The following is a 14,190-nucleotide window of genomic DNA, read 5'->3' as shown; positions in this document are numbered from 1 at the left end:
ATACCTTATATTTAACCAGATCACTGAGCTGATTAACATATTTATCTATATATGGCCCGAATATTATACTTATTTTACGTGTCTAAGAACCAATATGGTTACCTAGCAACGGGACCTACATATATATTGTAGAATCCGAACCACATTATATATAGAAATGAATTTCTCTCACCATAATAAATTCCTCTAATTCTTCACTGGCCGGCCGGATATAGAACGCGGGCCCAATATATATATATATATACGGTACCGACCCGTCCAACGAGGAACTCTCATAGGAAAAGGCACATTATATTTGTTCATTCCTTTATGTAATAAAATCAATTGCTACCTGTTCCATTAGCCTTCTTTGAGCTGAAAGGGGTCTATCTTCTTTATTTTTCTTTGCAACATTATATAAAATGATTATCAAACTAATTTGCCACTAAATATATAAATATATTCTTCATATATATACTGATCTTGATAACTGGAGGTTGACAAGGAGTAAATTTGCCTTATATTTTTCCAACTCTCATCCAGATTTAAGTTACAGGTATTTTGAATTTAGTGAAGTTATATAAAATTGTCCAAGATTCCTTTCGTGCCTTTTTAATTTTATATGGGGACATAGCTCTTGCTTTTCAAAATTCAATACGGTAATACTCATTTTCGTCTGTGATATCTGGTGAAAGCTGATTTCATAGTTCTTCAAGTTTCCTGACATTTACGAGTCCACCAGGGAAATGGACGCCAAATAAATATGCCCAAAGTCCTATTTACAGATGAAGTCCAGCCGAAAATAAAACTATTGAAAAAAATCAAGAGCATCATCTACAGAGAAAGTTATCAGCTGAGTCATCTATTAAGCCGTATTCCAGGAATGTTGCCCAATCAGTTTAACAATGTTCCATTTAGGTAACATTGAGGATGGAGGATATGAACCTACATTCATTACTATTGGAAAATGTTTGCTGGTATATCTATCATTCATCACTCCGACTGAAATCAATAAGGCACTCATCACTTCATATGAATAAGTCAATTGCTGACAATGTGCCTGTTTGAACATGAAGATGTGTAGACTCCCATGTGTTTTGGATTACTGCATTTTCACTTTCTATGATGAAATACAGGCAATTTCCTCTTTGATTGGTAACAATATCACCTCAAATATAATTTATACTATTATACATCTCTCATAATTACCAAAGGACATATAGCTATTGAATAATATATTTAAATCTATCAATGGGGATAGATTTCATATAGGTGGTAGATATATATATAGCATGCTATATTTTATTTATATAAATAGATCTATATATATATATTATGCAGTGTAGACTGGATACTAATAGGATTTTGTATATATCGTTATGTTATTAAAGTGGAACGATAGGCTATATACTCTTGTGGGCTATTACATGTATATATATTATATATATATATCTCCTGTAAAGCTATATATAAGGATACACATTATATATATATATAGCCTATATATTCTTCCTATATATATTTATATATAATATTATATATATATATATTCACTGGAAGAAATGAATTATATATATTTTATATTTTAGCCCCTTTAAAGTGCTTTAAGTTTACTGCCTTGCTCCTGCTTTTTCTGGAATATATATACCGATTATTTATATTATAGCCTTCCATTTTAAATTCGATGGTATATATATATTCCATGGAAAAGGTATCTACATACAGATGGTACATACATATTATATAGTGTCATGGGCATTTATATACATAAATACCGTACCAGATAAAGCGGGCGCTGCCTATAGGAGATACATATAATTTACATACAGGCTCATATACATATACACGTCATCTAAATATATATAGGAGAATATAGTCACTGCTGGTGCACGCTCCAGTACATAGATACACAAGCACCAGATACAGATAATATATATGACTATTTATCACAAGCCGTGATTCATATACAATCTGGCGCAAACGTCCTTTAATAGGCCGACACTCTACCCAGGCATTTTTTTATTATTATTATTAGGGAATTTTTTTTATTGGATATCGTAAAGTGGCAAAACACCAGTTCGATTGAGTTGATATCAGGTATTCATAGGGCTCTTGGCCGACTGGTTAGGATGTCACTGTAACTGATTAGGCCGTCCGGCACTGGTTCGACCCCACGGGTCATTGGACGTGGTATGAATGAAAATTCCCCCTTCGTTAAAAATAAAAAAACAAAAGTGGAATTGATATTAAAGGACGTTTACACTGGAATACATCACGGTGATTAAATAATATATTCGACAAATGTTTTCGGTCAACATATAAAAAGGTGGGTGGATATATCTAAAATTCAAAAATAAGTTGACGGGTAAGTTTTTAAATTTCGTTTTTAAAAATTCATTAAATGTCCCTATAGCTGATTTTGTATTTTCATCACGGGACGGTGGATTTTATATATCACCATAAAAAAATTACAGTTCTTCATGAAAATACAATTGGAATGATTGAAAATGTAGTTTGAGCTTTCTGATGAAAGTATTACGTGAACACTATCATCCCCATATTAAACCTATTATGGGCATATACTGGCTGGAATATATATAATAGTCCTATCCACAGAACCAGCTTCCCCTGTGGATCCGTGGCCAATGGTAATGAATAGTTCTTACGTTTGACATATCAATCTGGCTCTCTGGTACCAGCCCATTAAGCTGAGTTGATGGGCTACCACCAGTTCCTCTATTTAGCTTTGGATATAAAGGACAATCCCAGCTATGATAAATTTCAAGGATTTATCAGGTCCAATAAATTTTACAAATATGGAAAATTATATATAAATTATCAAAGTAATTTGTGAGACTCTTGGAACAAACATGGCGGAACAAATTCCTGGGGTTCAAGATTCCCCTCACCACATCATCAGGTGGTTCTGGAGGGGGCCAATAAATAACGACCAATAAACAGTATGTGAATTTGCTAGTTATCTAAAATATCGTTTAAACACTATTTATCAAAAATTAAAACCGCTTTTCACATATACGTTTGTTCAAGACTGACAAAACCAGAAAATTAAAAGCCATATGTTGATTAAAAGTTCAGATAAAAATATGATTCTTAACTTTGTAATTTTTGTATTTGACTTGTATTTTTTAAATGATTTTTTGTATTTTTTTTTAGTTGAACTTTTAATACATATGTAATTTTAATTTTCTGTGTAACTTTGTCAGTCTTGGTGTACTTTTACGTATGTGTGAAGTTTTGATTTTCATTTTAATTAGTGTATAAACGATGGATAACTAGCAAATTCATATATTTTTATTGGCCGTTATTTATTGTACAGAACCCTGATGCCCATTCAGCTGAAAATGGGAAACATCCTCTGAAATAAATTATAGTACGGACATGTTTGTTCCTGCAGCTGCTCATCCATAATATCACCTGAAAGGACACCCGTTAATATATATATATATATATATATATATATAATATATATATATATATATATATAAATATATATATATATATATATATATATATATATATATATGTGTGTGTGTATATTATATATATATATATATATATATATATATATACATATATATATATACACATATATATTACATGTGTACATCCTTGCAGTGTCCTTGGAGGTCTTTATGGATGAGGCTGCTGGATCCATGGATGTAGCAAACGTAAGCTTAGCCATGTACCAATCAGCCATGCAGCCATCCACCAAGTGAGAAGCACATTCAGGGCCGGTACAAAGAATAAGAAAATTTCAAATAATCATAAATAGTATAACAGCATTTTAAATAAAAGGATAAATTAACACAGGTGCTAAATAACAGTTTCTGTTTAACAGTACAGTTTCCATAGCTCAGTTTATTGTTCTTTTTACCCTACAGGTTATGCAGTCTGTCAAGTGAAAATTCTGACAAAATGTCCTCAACTCAAAAAAAAAAAATTGAAGCACAGCAAGGGCAAAGACTTGAGATTCCTGTCGTATCCACGTTAACAAGAGATGAACTTATGTGACCTATTTGTGGTGGTGCATAAGGCAGGCCAACCTGTACACTCTAGCATTGTATTCCTAAGCGTGTACTACACAGTAATGCAGTCTGAGGATGTTATATGTTGCGGACCCTTTAATAAAGGCATCACGTCTTTATGCCACGGGATGATGATGGGCACTTTCACGGAGGTGTTTCATTACCCTGCTTGTTTCTCGTACCCTGATTGGTAAGAGAATAATGGATGATGTGACTTCCGTTATGGGGATGACCAGATCTATAATAGTCTTTACCAGTAATTGCGGATAAGTTTTCGACATTTGAGCTCATCACTATGAAGTGCAGACACCGCAAATTATTCACTAATTACCTAATATCAGTAATTGTGCAATTAATACATTAAATATTAGCAATGACATGAATCAAACACCAAGATAACATAAACTATAAAAACACAATTGTGTCACTAATGTTGAAACGTAACACCGAATCAAACATGTACAATGCATGAAAAGTTCCGTACGACCCTTAAGCCAAATGCGTTCGAAAGGAAATATATAACACAGTCGAAGGTAATAAAAGCATCACTGCATTAGAATCGAGCAGTGTTTTTATAAATAAAAATATTAAAAACTTTAAAATTAAAGAACACAAGGCATTACTCGACTCAACAAACAGTTGCGTACTTATAAAAAAAATAAAGGTATTTTTCATAGATTAATGCAAACTTTAAACAAAAAAAAGTTACGAGAGTTTTGAATAAGGAGCTGCAAATTCGGTAACCTTGAGGAACGTAACTGTGTCATAACACCATTCTTTAAAAACTCGGACATATTATCACCCCGATTCTGCTTTCACTAGTCACATGACTTGCTTTTATGCTTTCCTCAGTTACCCATTTGCCTCTTTTCATTTACTTACCGTCTTCCATTTTAAAATTAACCTTAATTTGGGTACAAGGTACGCCACACTGTCAACCTAAGTGTTTTTAATTTTTGTTTTTCATCTCACTATGGACATTATCATAGTCACCTAACCTGACAGCGTTGTAAAAAATGAAACACTCTCAGTTGTGTGAAAAAAAACCCTCCCGTCAGCTTCCACACTGAAAAAAAAAATAACTCACGGATATGTTACGAAAGCAGAAGACCTCCATTCCTGCCAGTAATCTTATTCAGCATTACGTAAGTATGATCATGCCTGGCAAGGGGCAGAGGTCGTTGCTCACATAAAGTGGAACAAATGGAGATAAATGGATGTGTAGCCAATGTCGTGCTGCATTGTGTCATGATTTAATGGAACCTAATTAGCCGACTGACGAAGGCTTCTAGTTCATGGAGAGTCAGTCCAAACGTGGTCAGAATTCCTTTCACGCTTTGTGCTGTGATCCCAACAATAATACCCCTAACGACTGTACGGACACTAGAATCAGATGAAGGGTTTATGCCAGTGACCTGGGATATTTACCTTGTGTAAGGATCGCATCGCCCATGTAAATCAACAACTTAAATGTTTAGAAGCGTCTATGAAAAGAAGTCAAGATCTTTTCCTAATGAAAATGCAGAAGGGCGGGCAACTTGAGACCCCGCAAGGAAGAGAAACACCTGTCTCTTCTTGAATAATGGAAGATTATAAGAGTCGAAGAAAGGAGGTAGAAAATTTGGCAGCAAAGAAAAAGACAAAGTTCACACATCATGCTGTACAAAGATTACAGATTTCCACAGAATATATATGAAAAAAAGTTGTCAGATAGGTGTTCCAAGACCAACTCGGGAGGTAGGAGGGGAATCCCTGAACTTGATGGAATATCGACCGATATAACACCGAAAAGTAAAGGAAACGAAAGCCATTTTGCGGAGGAAAGATCAAGAAAAAAGGGAAAGGCCTGCTGGTCACCGCAACAAGTAATTGCCTCTGATTCAGTGCTTCCCACGACGGTGATTAAAAACGAAAACACTCCAGAATGTGAGAGCAATATTTTGAAGAAAAGATCTAGTCATCTAAACAGAGTACCACATTTAGGAACACATCATTAAGCGGTTTCTCCAAGAGACTGACTGATTTAAACTACTAAAATTGTCGTCACAGCTTAGGTTATTGACGTCGTAATAAAATTTAATGGGTAACTAAAAATATAAATAAATAAATTTCAAAAGGCGTTTCATATAGGAATATATATATATATATATATATATATATATATATATATATATATTATATATATATATATATATATATATATATATATATATATATATATATATATATAATCATCTGTAAATTCATATGTACTATATACACACACAGAGTGTACTTTGTTGAAAATTTGTCAAGGAGGCCGCCTCCGTCACAAAGATTTATAACTGCTCTATATTGCAACTGTAGCGAGGATAAAAAATGTCCTGCTCTGTTACGTCCACAGGGCAAGACCCAATGTCTCAGATTCCCAAGACTGGGTCATTCGACCAGCAAATGTCTCACAGTCAAGGGCACAATACAGTCATCGCAAAATGGAGGATTTTCACGAAACATTAAGAACATATGACTAAGTCTTGCATGTCCAATCCTTAACTTGCACAATACCGTTTCTTGTCTCCTTGGCATATAGGAACATGACCAAGGAGACACTGATGACATAATGCTGCGCATTTTTTGATTCGTTGCAATATTTTCCCATAGGGGCTGCCAAAGCTTTTTAATTTTCTGACCTACTAGAGGACATACATCCCATTATGGCAGTAGGCATCTTCTGGGTTCTAGGGAGGTGACTGCTAACTTAGCAACTTGATCAGCTTGCTCGTTCCCAAGAATCCCAACATGGAAGGCACCCAGCAAAAATTTGCTTCTTTACCTCTTCTCTTCACTAAAAGCAGCCATTCCAATACATCTAAAATCAGAGGGTTTAAAGAGTTAAAATATTCCAGTGACTGAAGACCACTTCTCGAATCACAACATACAGTAAACTGTTTCCATTCTACTTCTCGAATCACAACATACAGTAAACTATCTCCATTCTACTTTTCGAATCACAACATACAGTAAACTATTTCCATTCTAAGTCAAAAATTTCTTTCCAAAGCCAACGCCAGCTTCTGACTTTAGGCCATCCGTGAAAACCTCTACAGAGTTATCACGCTGCAAGGAATTATCTAAAAATATTAAACACACTGGACATTTCTGCCTTCGCAGAATTAAAATATTTACAGAATTTACCTCTGGAAGGTTCCAGGGAATTAACCGACTACCTAGCTGGTAAAATCGATGTTTAGGGATATTTAATTAAAGGGTTATCAGTTTTACTCTAAAAACAAATAGCTGGGGTAGCTTGGGGTGATTTTCATAGAATTGCCAAAGCCTTGCATTTCTAATGCAAATGCCGGTTAAGGACTTAGAGAGCCTCTGAAATCTGTATCAGCTCTGAACCAGCAGACGTTGGTAATATAGATCCAGAGGCATCTCACCAGTATGTATAAGCAGGCTCTCAGTGAGAAATGATTTAAATGCTCCTGTAGTTAATCTTATTCCTCCGTGATGGATAGAATTAAGCAATTTAAGGCTATTAGGCATTGCTGAAGTGTTCACTTCACACACATGTTAATTTTGAAAACACTAAACACTGAGTTTGATCTGCATCCCACGAAGTGTGGGACAGAACTTTCAGCACATTCAGTGCATTCAAGTATTTTGTCTTGATATATTTCAGATGTGAAATTCAAGTCAGCTTAGTATCAACCCAAGAAACCTTGTTTCACCAACGCAAGGGATTTTCTACCCATGTATGAACAGATCTGGATCAGGATGGAATCCTCTTATACAACAAAAGTGCATAGTTACTGTTTTACTAGCTCAAAACCTAAAACCAGTTATCTCAGCCCACTTTACTATGTTATCAATGCAGAGCTGAAGGCGGCATTCAGCCACTGCCATCATTGTTGCTGCAAAGGATATCGAGAGGTCAACAACAAAAAGGGTAGATGTTATATCTAGGGGAATTATTTTAAGACACCCCATCAATTGCTAATACAAACAAAGTTACACTTAGAGCACTTCCTTGTGACACTCCTTCTTCTTGGTTGAATACATCTGACACTGTTGCTCCTACTTGAACCTGAAATAACTATTTTTTAAAAATGCCTTAATAAAAAGAGGCATATTGCCTCTCAAGTTACATTCATTAACAGCCCTCAGAATGCCATATCTCCAAGTTGTATCATAAACCTTCTCAAGATCTGAGAAAACAATGATGTGACGCTGTTTGTTAGCAAGAGTATCACATATTGAAGATTCTATTCGAACCAACAAATCAGTTGTGGAGCACATACAAAGAAAACCACACATCAAACGTGTGTTCACCATTTTTCCCATGATCTTACAGGTATGATGTCAGTGCAATGGGACGATAATTTTATGGCTTGAATGGGTCTTTCCTGGTTTCATGAATGGAAATCATTGTTCTCAGAAAATTCTGTTAATAAGGCGTATGTGAAAAATCTGCTATTTTCGGGGGTATACTTGATCACTGAATATGGTATATCACCCAGTCCAGGAGCTGATTTATTTAAGGCTGGTTAAAATTCTCTCATAGTAAAAGGTACACTGTACTCTTTATTCCTTGATGTATTAAAATCACATTCTACCTGTTCCATTAGCCTTCTTTGAGCTGAATAGAGTCTGTCATCATTTTTCTTTGCAACATTTGCAAAATAATTAGCAAACTTATGTGCCACTAACCAGGGATCTGCTACCTCACAAATACTGATCTTGATAACTTGCTATTTTTTATTTAAATTCTTCCAAACTAAAGTCAGAGGTGTTTTTGAATTTAGTGAAGATATGAAAATTGTTCAAGATTCCTTTCGTGCCTTTTTAGTTTCAATGCAGAAATCTGGGCTCTTGCTTTTAGAAATTCAACACGGTAATACTCACATTTTCGTCTGCGGTATCTGGTGAAACCTGACCACATAGTTCAATGAGTTTCCTAGCATTTACGAGTCCCCCGAGGAACTGGTCGGTGAATAAATATGCCCAAAGTCCTATTTAATGATTGAAGTCCAGCCAAGAATATGATTGTATTCATAAAGTCAAGAGCATCATCTACACTGGGAAAGTCATCAGCCGAGTCATCTCATGAACTGTGTTCCTATAAAGTTTCTCAATCAGCTTTACCAATGTTCCATTTAGGTAGCCTTGAAGATAGAGGATTTGAAGCTACATTCATTACTATTGGGAAATGGTCGCTCGTAAATCTATCATTTATCACTCTCCAATTAAAATCAATAAGGCAGTCATCATTGCATATAGGTATATCAATTGCTGATAATGTGCCTGTTTGAATGTGAAAATGTGTAGATTTCCAAGTGTTTAGGATTCCCACATTTTCACTTTCTACGATGGAACACAGGCAATTTCCTCTTTGATTGGTAACAACGTCACCCCAAAGAGGGTTTCCAATATTCATACCTCCCAGAATGGGACGTGGTAGCTATCGAATGAGGGATTAAAATTCATCATTCGGGAAGACTTCAAATAGTGGTAGGTAGAGAGAGCATACTGTGTATTTTCTTTGCAACTGGATCTGCACACCTATTACTTGCAGTGTAGACTGGATACTAATAGGATTTTGTGGGGTGTCATTATAAACATACAAAACTACACCCCCATGGCTTTCTATATTTATGTTGTAGGTGGAATGACAGGCCATAAAAACTCTCGTAGGCTGGGACACATATTATTACCAATCTTACATACAGGAGACACTTCTGATGTGAGCAGCCATAGTTCTTCCCAATCAGCTCTTAATCCCTGACAGTTCCACTGGAGAAAATAATTAATTTTACTTTGGTTTTGAGACTGTTAAAATGAAGCCCCTTTTAAGTGCTTTAAGTTTGTTACCTTGCTCCAGCTTTTTCCCGAAAGGAGACCGATCATTTATGCCAGCCTTCCATTTTAAATTCAAATGTTGGTGCTGCTTACATGGAGGAGGTGCCTGCCACAGATGGCAAAGCCTCCCCAGTATCAAGGGTTTTAGGCACCCTTAATAGCCTCTTGCTCCAGTGAGACACAGGAACCAGACAGAGATAATGCTGGCTCCATAGAAGCCCGCGTGCCAGCCATAGCTGACGCACCCTCCAAAGAAACCAACACACCAGGTATAGTTGGTACAGCCTCCAGAGAGGCGGGAGTGCCAGGCACACTCGGCAAGAAAAGTGAGGATACAGTTTTCATTAGATTTCGTTCATCGAATTTTAATTTGTTTCTTACAGAAAACACATAATCTCAGTAAATTTACTCTAGAATATGAAAATACAATACAAATTATATCATATATGTTAAATCTGCAAAACAAAAACGTTCAGATACTTAAAAACACCATGCATGTCCGAAGTAATCAGAATTTCTCAGATGATTTCGTTCATAGAGATCTAAAAGATAGTGTGTGGATATCTCAGTGTAGTACTATTCATCAGAACGGCAATATTTACTCGTTTTCCGTTATGAACAGGCTTATTATTGCCTCATCATACGAGGTAATGATAATTTCTTTAATTTTACACATTCATGTTTGTATTTCACGGTGTTAAAAGTCAGCTGGAATTAATGGCAGTAAATGTTGTGACACCTAGGGTAGGTTGACCAAATCTATTTAAATCCGCAAGAGCGTTGTCTATGATGTGAGGGGCAGCGAGGGAGCTTCGGCGGGAAAACACAAGTAACTGGATGTTTCTTGACGTTCTCTCTCGTTGCCATAGTTTCTCTCTCTCTCTCTCTCTCTCTCTCTCTCTCTCTCTCTCTCTCTCTCCATTGCTAAAACATGCTATACAAATATAGTATAGCTCAATCTCTAAAAGGAAAAAAATAATGAAATGAGTAGCTCTACTTATAGGCCTAAGCTTACACAACAGCAACTCTCTCTCTCTCTCTCTCTCTCTCTCTCTCTCTCTCTCTCTCTCTCTCTCTCTCTCTCTCTCTCCATTGCTAAAACATACTTTATAAATATAGTACCGCTCAATCTCTAAAAGAAAAAAAATAATGAAATGAGTAGCTCTACATATAGGCCTAGGCTTACACAACAGCAACTCTCTCTCTCTCTCTCATCATAACATTGCATTCGTTCCTTTATTGTTCCCACACGTTTTTCATTGAACATTGCTCAAATTTAACTCTTGATTTCATTATGGAAGATCGCGTTTCCGATTATAAAAGCATTCCGTTCATTGTGGTGTCATAAATTCATTTGTGCAAGGTTACTTGGTAGGTTATGTCGAAAAATTTTTATTTTGCTCAGAACTGTCGCTGCAAATTACAACTTGAATGAATACTGTAAAGCTTACTACTGCATTTAAGTATCAATGATTTCAGAACCGTAGAATATGATTGAAAGTTATAGGAGGTCAAGCAAAAAACAAACACAATAAGATTGAAGCTCCTCCCCTTTCTAAAGTTGCCAGATGTCGCATTATTGAGCAATATATGTCCAAAGATTTAAAAAACTGTATCCTCACTTTCCTTGCCGAGTGTACATCTGACACTGCCTCTGAAGAGGCAGAAGTGCCAGAAAAGTGCCACCGAAAAGACAGGAGCAACAGAAACCACTGGCACAGCTTCCAAAGAGGCGGGAGTATTTCTTATTCTGTTAGCGGCATTACTGGAAAAGGATATTCCAGGTCTAGCATACTAAATGCTTTCTCTTTTGCCTCTCTAAATGTGATATGTTCACTTAACCTTAATGTCTGTATCTCCTTTTCCATGATATACTCATCAAAACTCTGTGAAGATGGATGATTCTCTCCACAATGTATACATCTTGCTTATTTATAACATACACCAAGCCCTGGTTCATTTCATTTAACATATGCAGCAAGCTTGATTGTAGCTTCTGCCTACAAGACCCTAACATATATCCATATTCGTGGCAATAAAAACATCTTAATCTTGGGGTATATTGCTTTACCTTAAAACGCAACCATGCTGATTTTATTGCATTAGGTAAGCGTGTCGAATTAAATGTAATATTAAATTTGGAAGTGGAACTAAGGTTCCATTGATCTTCTTCTTCATTCTTTCTACTCTAATTACACCTTGATCCTTTAATTCTTCAACAAGATTTTTTTCTGAGTACGTCATCAGTTTGGGTGGTCTGGTTCTGGGGATAGGAATCCCGGCATTCTGTCTGGTTTGCCCATAACATGATTAGAGTGGGGATGTTTGCATTTCTGTAATACTCTCGATCCCAACAAGGGGGTTTGGCTTACACATGGGCCGCTCTAATTGTGTTGTGCCATTCCAAAATGCTTGTACCAAGCAGTTTACTTTAACTCCTCAAAGATGTGATAATGCTTTTATTTTTTTACTTTCGTTTGCTGAGGCTGATTCTACTGTCAGTTTTCCTCGACTTTCAGACATCTTAGGCTCTCACACAAAACTTCACAATGTCTCTGTACATATTAAAAATATCACAATTAGAATCTTCCAGATTAATGGTCAAACACTTATCATAAGAGGTTTCAAATATACCTGGTCCTATTTCACATGCATTTCTGGTCAATTTCCCTTTGCTCTGCACTGGAGTATAGGGTTCCAGTGTAATTACATTAGGAGGTTTCCAAGCCTTTTCCAAACACAAGTTGCCAGAGGAAGGTGCAGAGGTCGTCATCTGTGCCAAAACGGTATCATCAGAGGGTCCAGGGGTAGTCGACTCTTTACCGTTACTACTCGTTAAGATCGAATATCATAAAAAAATTAAGTAAACCTTAAAACCTTAAAAAGATATCATCAGTCTCCCATGGATAGCCAACTCCCAAATGTCCACCCACTACCCTACCCCACAGGAAATGGCACAACACAATTAGAGTGGCCCATGTGTAAGCCAAACCCACTTGCTGGGACTGAGAGTATCACAAGAATACAATCATCCCCACCCTAATCATATTATGGGCAAACCAGACAGAAGGCTGGGATTCCTACCCCCAGAACCAGACCACCCCTGGAATCCATGGTCCAGCCCTAAGGAACAGTTCCGCCCTTTAGCTATCAGTGTGATATCTCTCAGGTCCAAATATTATCGGGTAGTTGATGATCCTACCACAGTTCACACTATTTACCTTCAGATATAAACCCAGTCCCAGCTATGATACCTTTTCCTATTCATCAGGTCCAATAAATATCACCAAAAGTGGAAAATTCCACAAAAATTAACCCAAAGTAATACATAATGATATATGGGACTCTTGGATCCAAACACGGGAACAAATTCCAGGGGTTCAAGAGCGCCCTCACCACGTCAAGGTGGTCCCACGTCGAGGGCGATTTCACACGAGGGGTAACTTTAAATCACAACGAACAAGTAAAAAATACTTCATTACGCGTCGCTATGTCGGTTTTGCGGCTAACGAAAAATGCTCTAAAAATTATCACTACATAATTCACTTTAAATCATGTAAAAATGACAAGATGACGACGTTATTGGAGTGTTAAACAAACAACAGGTATGTTGTTTACAATGCTTTTCAACTTCTTTAACCATAAAAAACTACTGTTTCTTAGCTAGATTCACTGTAGGAATTGAAGAATCTGTTCTTCAAATCTAATACTGATTCATTCAATACTTATCAGAGAGAGAGAGAGAGAGAGATTATCATTATACATTTCCACATCGGATAAAATTCAAACTCGGAAATACATACGGGAGAGGAAAACATTCTTTTAAGATATTCTACAATACTATTACAAGAGGGCATACAAAAACCAAATTACCCTATAGATTCGGAGAAAGGAAATAAAAAATATAATACACAATTTTATTAAGCAATTCATGGCTGAGTCATAAGGGTGAAAACCGCAAGAATTAAAAGGAAAACCGAATACGCTCCTTTATATCTTAAAATTGTTACGACAAGATCATATTTTTAAAAACAGAAAGCTTGTTCTTATCACGGTTGTAAACATATTCTGACAAACCTGAAAGGCGACACACACAAGTCAATAGACGCGTTCATTACAACCTGGCATTTTTCTCAGAACTTCAAAATAAAATCAAAGTCTATGGAAACGGTGACCAATCATAAAGAGAGCCTAAGCATACTCTTTTAGTCTTCTTAGGCTTATGTCACAAAAATAATCACAGTAGTAAGACCACAATTTCTAGAGTCACAAAAATAATCACAGTAGTAAGACCACAATTTCTAGAGTCACAAAAATAATCACA

This window comes from Macrobrachium rosenbergii, chromosome 36 (genome assembly GCF_040412425.1).
Source record: "Macrobrachium rosenbergii isolate ZJJX-2024 chromosome 36, ASM4041242v1, whole genome shotgun sequence".
Taxonomy (NCBI): Eukaryota; Metazoa; Arthropoda; class Malacostraca; order Decapoda; family Palaemonidae; genus Macrobrachium; species Macrobrachium rosenbergii.
This window is presented reverse-complemented; position numbering follows the sequence as displayed.